This window comes from Myotis nattereri (genome assembly GCF_964212035.1).
Source record: "Myotis nattereri genome assembly, chromosome: 4".
Classification (NCBI taxonomy): domain Eukaryota; kingdom Metazoa; phylum Chordata; class Mammalia; order Chiroptera; family Vespertilionidae; genus Myotis; species Myotis nattereri.
In genome coordinates, this window is record NC_138079.1 from 94428940 (window position 1) to 94434939 (window position 6000).

The window sequence follows — 6000 nt, forward strand, 5'->3', positions numbered from 1 at the left end:
ACAACCTAAAATCTCAGGGATGCAGCAAAGCAGTCCTGAGTGGGAAGTTCATAGCACTACTGAGAAGGCAAACCCCTATTCTGTAAAACTACTGTTTGGAATTCTCTGCTATTCTTTAGATGGCCTCTTATTCTGAAAAAATAAGTTTGCTTTCTAGCCTGCTTTAGCCTGCTTGAATAATGAGGAAGATAAACTTAGCTGTCTGACCTTGTAGGCCAGAGATCAGATACGCCCAATGCCATGCCAGGTGCATTTTTTAATTGGATAGAACTGTGTAGTTTTCAAGGCCACCAGCAAGATAACCACTAAGTGCACAAAGGGCTGGCTCTTTCATAAAAAGGGAAGTTCTGCTTGTAGCTCTGCTTAGAATTTGAATTCATTTTCTCTAAGCCCACCACAGTGAATAAAGTGTAACTCCAAACTCTCAGAGCATTGCTTGGTTTTTCTCTGGTTTTTCTGTAACACTACAGGCATACCTCAAAAAACAAGAAAAGTTAATAAGATACTATCTAACACTACAACTTAAAGAACTAGAAAGAGAACTGTAAGAAAAGCACAAAGCAGAAGGAAGGAAATAATAAAGGTTAGAGCAGAAATAAATAACATAGAGACTAAGAAAATAATAATACAAAAAAAAAATCAATGAAACTAAGAGGTGGTTCTTTGAAAGGATAAACAAAATTGATAAACCATTAGCTAGACTCATCAAGAAACAAAGAGAGAGGACCCAAATAAATAAAATTGGAAACAAAAGTGGAGAAGTAACCACTGACATCACAGAAATACAAAGGATTGTAAGAAAATACTATGAACTACTATATGCCAACAAGCTGGACAATGTAGATGAAATAGACAAATTCCTAGAAAAATACAGTCTCCCAAAATTAAATCAGGAAGAATCAAAAACCTGAAAGGCGAATAACAAACCAATATGGCCAATTATTCTATTACAAAGGAGGCAAGAATATACAAAGGGCAAAAACAGTCTCTTCAATAAATAGTATTGGGAAACCTGGACAGATATATGCAAAATAATGAAACTGGATCACTTTTTTACACCATGTAAAAAGATAAACTAAAAATGGATAAACTACTTAGTGTAAGACCTGAAACCATAAAACTCTTGGAAAGGAAACACAGGCAGTAAATTCTTTGACACTGCTCTTAATAATATTTTTTTGGAAACATCTCCTCAGGCAAGGGAAACTAAAGAAAAATAAACCAATTTGACTACATCAAACTAAAGTTTTGCACAATGAATGAAACTATGAACAAAACTAAAAGGCAACCTACTAAATAGGAGAAGGTATTTGCCCATGATATACTCAATAAGAAGCTAATATCCAAAATATATAAGGAAGTCATAAAATTTTAACACTGAAAAGAACCAAACACTACAATTAAAAATATGCAGAGCACCCAAAGAGATTTTTTCAAAGAGAACATATAGATTGTTAATCTACGTATGAAAAATGCGCAACTTCCTTAATATGTGAACAATAATTCTAAAAAATATATGCACTGAAGCATTGTTTACAATAGCAAAAATATGAAAGCAATTTAAGTTTACATCAATAGACAAAAGGATAGCCCAGCCGGGTTGACTCAGTGGTGTAGTGTCAACCCACGAATCAGGAGGTCATGGTTTGATCCCTGATCAGGGCACATGCCAGGGTTGCAGGCTCAAACCACAGTGGGGTGGGGTGGTGGTGCAGGAGGCTGGTGATCAATGATTCTCTCTAATCATTTATCTATCTATCTATCTATCTCTCCCTCTCTGAAATCAATAAAAATATATTTTAAAAAAACAGACAAACGGATTAAAAGATGTGGTACATATATACAATGGAATATTACTAAAACATAAAAAAGAAGGAAGTCTTATCATTTTTTACAACGTGGATGTACCTAGAGCAGTGGTTCTCAACCTTCCTAATGCCGCGACCCTTTAATACAGTTCCTCATGTAGTGGTGACCCGCAATTTCATTGTTACAAATTGAACATAATTAAAGCAGAGTGATTAATCACAAAAACAATATGTAATTATATATGTGTTTTCCGATAGTCTTAGGCAACCCCTGTGAAAGGGTCATTTGACCCCCAAAAGGGTCGCGACCCACAGGTTGAGAACCGCAGACCTAGAAGATGTTATGCTAAGTGAAATAAGTCAGACAAGCAAAGACAAATACTGTACAATTTGACTTACATGTGGAACCTACAAAACAAAATATACGAACAAACAAAACAGAAATTAACTCATTGATATAAAGAACAAATTGATGGTTGCCAGAGAGAAGGAGGGTTGCGAAGATAGGTGAAAAAAGGTATTAAAAAGTACAAATTGGCTGTTATAAAAAACAGTCATCAGCAGGGGTCCTCAAACTTTTTAAACAGGGGCCAGTTCACTGTCCCTCAGGCCGTTGGAGGGCCGGACTATAGTTTAAAAAAAAACTATGAACAAATTCCTATGCACACTGCACATATCTTATTTTGAAGTAAAAAAACAAAACGGGAACAAATACAATATTTGTATTTGCATGTGGCCCATGGGCCGTAGTTTGAGGACCCCTGGTCATGAGGATAGGAGATCTAGTCACTAATACTGTAAAAGCCATTGTGCTGTCACACGGGTACTAGACCTATCAGGGTGATCACTTTGTAAGTTATATAACTGTCTAATAACTATATTGTACACCTAAAACAAGTATAATATTGTATGTCAACTGTAATTGAAAGAAAAATGTTAAGAAAACAAATACTGCCAGGTTAGAAGGCATTCAAAGAAATAACAAAACAAAAGTAATTATGACACATGAAAGACAAGTTACCTAACAAAATAAAGAACATGTTAGTTAAGGGCCTGATACAATTTATAATTCTATTTTTCCTATATCACTGCATATTAGATGGCTTATGAATACAATTTTTGAAATATCTGTGAAATAGACAATGAATAAACCAAGTCTTCCCTCTGGCATGGATGATTTTTTAAATTGGTAATTTGGATGTAGAAAACATTTGATTTACCTCAAGACATACTTCTTGTTGGTACTGCTACAACTTTGTGCCCTATAAACATAAAAAGTATTTTAGTTTGAAGATACAATACCTGACAAAATGGAAAAAAATACGGTTAATTTTTAATTGAATATATTGTTAGTAAGTATATTTCTAACAAAAGTTCTGTTTTCACTGGAAATCTATGAGAACTAAATTCTCTACATACAATTTTAAATAAAAGATAATTGGTTTACCACCCCAGTATTTTTGGATTCATAAACCTCAATCCTTACTTCTTCACTATACACGTATTTCAGGTGTCAGGCAGTGTAGACTACACTCCTATCACAATCAGGTTGATAAGGCAATAATCACCTGGGATTGTGAGCCATCATTGTATCTTATTAAACCTGTAATAAATATATATCTAATCACAAAATGCCTCAAACCACTGTGCTGTCAGGTGATAAAATAAGGAGAAATCAAGATGAAGAGAGACAGCAGTCTTAAATAGCTACAGTTAAAATATCTTTTTTTTTTTTAAATATATTTTATTGATTTTTTACAGAGAGGAAGGGAGAGAGATAGAGAGCTAGAAACATCGATGAGAAACATCGATCAGCTGCCTCCTGCACACCCCCCACTGGGGATGTGCCCGCAACCCAGGTACATGCCCTTGACCGGAATCGAACCTGGGACCTTTCAGTCCGCAGGCCGACGCTCTATCCACCGAGCCAAACCGGTTTCGGCTACAGTTAAAATATCTTACTTGAACACATTGCTCTGGTCCTTCTTAGGGCCTTTGAAAAAAAACGCCAAATTAGGAATGTAACGGCATGTTTACACCAACATTATAATATTGGGGTAAACATGCCTTTACATTTGATGCACATAAAAACATGCAAAATACATTAATCATAAAGTATAATATTCTACTAAAAACACTAAGTATCTTCGAACCATCAACAAAATACTACCAATAATGTCCATTTACGTTATGTTTCTCCATTCCATGCCCTCCTCCCTCTCTCCCCATCCTCAAGTAATCTGTATTTTAAAATTTTAAGTTTATACTTTTATTGGTATTTGTAAATTATAGTTTAATGATTGCCGCAGTCCAGCCCCAGCGGTCCAGGGGTTCCCAAAGGTGTGGACAGAGTCGGCGAATAATGTTTTACATGGAGACAGCGTTCAGAACTCTCTAGCCCTCTTTAGTCTCCGTGGATCTTCCTGTGCCTGGCTGAGGCCACAGAGAAAGATCCTGAGGCAAGCTGAGCCTTTATTTTTATACTCAGAGGTAAACAAGGTAGTGGTTACCAAAGTTACACTGTTCTTGTGAGTTTCACTTGTTTTTGTTCTTGTTGCACTTCCCTCAGCCCATTAGCTTCCCAGGTAAGATCTAGAGAGCGTTGTAAGGTCAACCCTAATTATACTTAAGAGCACTGTGCCCTCTAAGCTGGGACTTGTTTGTGACTTTGCCAACAGGTCAGTCGGAGGTTTAACCCTATAGCGGCTCCCCACAAATGATAAATGACACATGTAACCTACAGACAGCTTAACCTGACTTTTTTAGTAAAGTGTAGTTTTCTAATACATGGTTTTTTGGTGGTTGTTTTTCAGTTTATTTTTAAATCTTTATTGCTAAAGGTATTACATATGTCCTCCCCCACCCCCTCCAATTGATCTCTGATTCAATTTTGGGAGACTGCATTTTTCCAAGAATTTGTCCATTTCATCCATTGTCCAGCTTGTTGGCCTACAGTTGTTCATGGTATTTTCTTAGAATGCTTTGTATTTCTGTGGTGTCATTGCTTACTTCTCCACTTTCCTTTCTGATTTTATTGATTTCGGAATCCTCTTTGTTTCTTGATGGGTCTGGATAAAGGCTCATCAATCTTGTTTATCTTTTCAAAGAACCAGCTCTTAGTTTCATTGATATTTTGTATTATTTTTTTCAGTCTCCATGTGATTTACTTCTGCTCTAATTTTTATTATCTCCTTCCTTTTACTTACTCTGGGCTTTTCTTATTGTTCTCTACTTCTTTAAGTTGTAGTGTTAGATACTTTATTAACTTTTCTTGTTTTTTGAAGTAGGCCTGTAATGCTATGAACTTCCTGCTCAGGACTGCTTTTGCTGTGTCCCTGAGATTTTAGGTTGTGTGTGTTCATTTTCACTTGATTCCAGGAAGGTCTTTCTTTCTTTCTTTCTTTCTTTCTTTCTTTCTTTCTTTCTTTTTTTTTTTAATATATTTTATTGATTTTTTTTACAGAGAGGAAGGGAGAGAGATAGAGAGTTAGAAACATCGATGAGAGAGAAACATCGATCAGCTGCCTCCTGCACATCTCCTACTGGGGATGTGCCCGCAACCCAGGTACATGCCCTTGACTGGAATCGAACCTGGGACCTTTCAGTCCACAGGCAGACGCTCTATCCACTGAGCCAAACCGGTTTTGGCAGGTTTTTCTTTCTTGATCTCGTCGGTAACCCATTCATTGTTTAATAAGATGCTATTTGCCTCCATGTGTTTAAATGTTTTTGGGCGTTTTTACTGTAGTTGATTTCTAATTTCGTTGCACTGTGATCTGAGAAGATGCTTGATATGATTTCAATCTTCTTGAACTTGTAGCAAGTTGTTTTGTGTCCTAACATGTGATCTATCTTTGTGAACGATCTGTGTGCACTTGAGAAGAATGTATGTATGTTCTGCTGCGTTGGGGTGAAATGTTCTATAAATGTCAATTAAATCCAATTGATCCAGTGTGTGCTTTAGATTCACTGTTTCCTTGTTAAGTTTTTGTCTGTTAGATCTAGTGAAGTCAGAGGGGTACTGAAGTCCCCTACTATGACTGCATTGTTGTTAATCTCTCCATTAAAGTCCCCTAGAAATTGTTTAATATATTTAGGTGCTCCTATATTGGGTGCATACATGTTTACCAGGGTTATATCCTCTTGTTGGATGGATTCCTTTAGTATTATGTAGTGACCTTTGTTGTCTATT

The 6000-nt window shown here is 36.3% G+C and overlaps 1 protein-coding gene across 1 annotated transcript in view; it reads right to left on the minus strand.

The window, feature by feature from the left end:
- Positions 1–3077, minus strand: part of ATF7IP2 (activating transcription factor 7 interacting protein 2) — a 63402-nt gene extending 60325 nt beyond the window's left edge. Inside the window, exon 1 of the mRNA XM_081089921.1 lies at positions 3029–3077. The gene's annotated coding sequence lies outside the window, so the exon portion shown is untranslated. The remainder of the gene's footprint in view (positions 1–3028) is intronic.
- Between the last annotated feature and the right edge of the window lie 2923 nt (positions 3078–6000).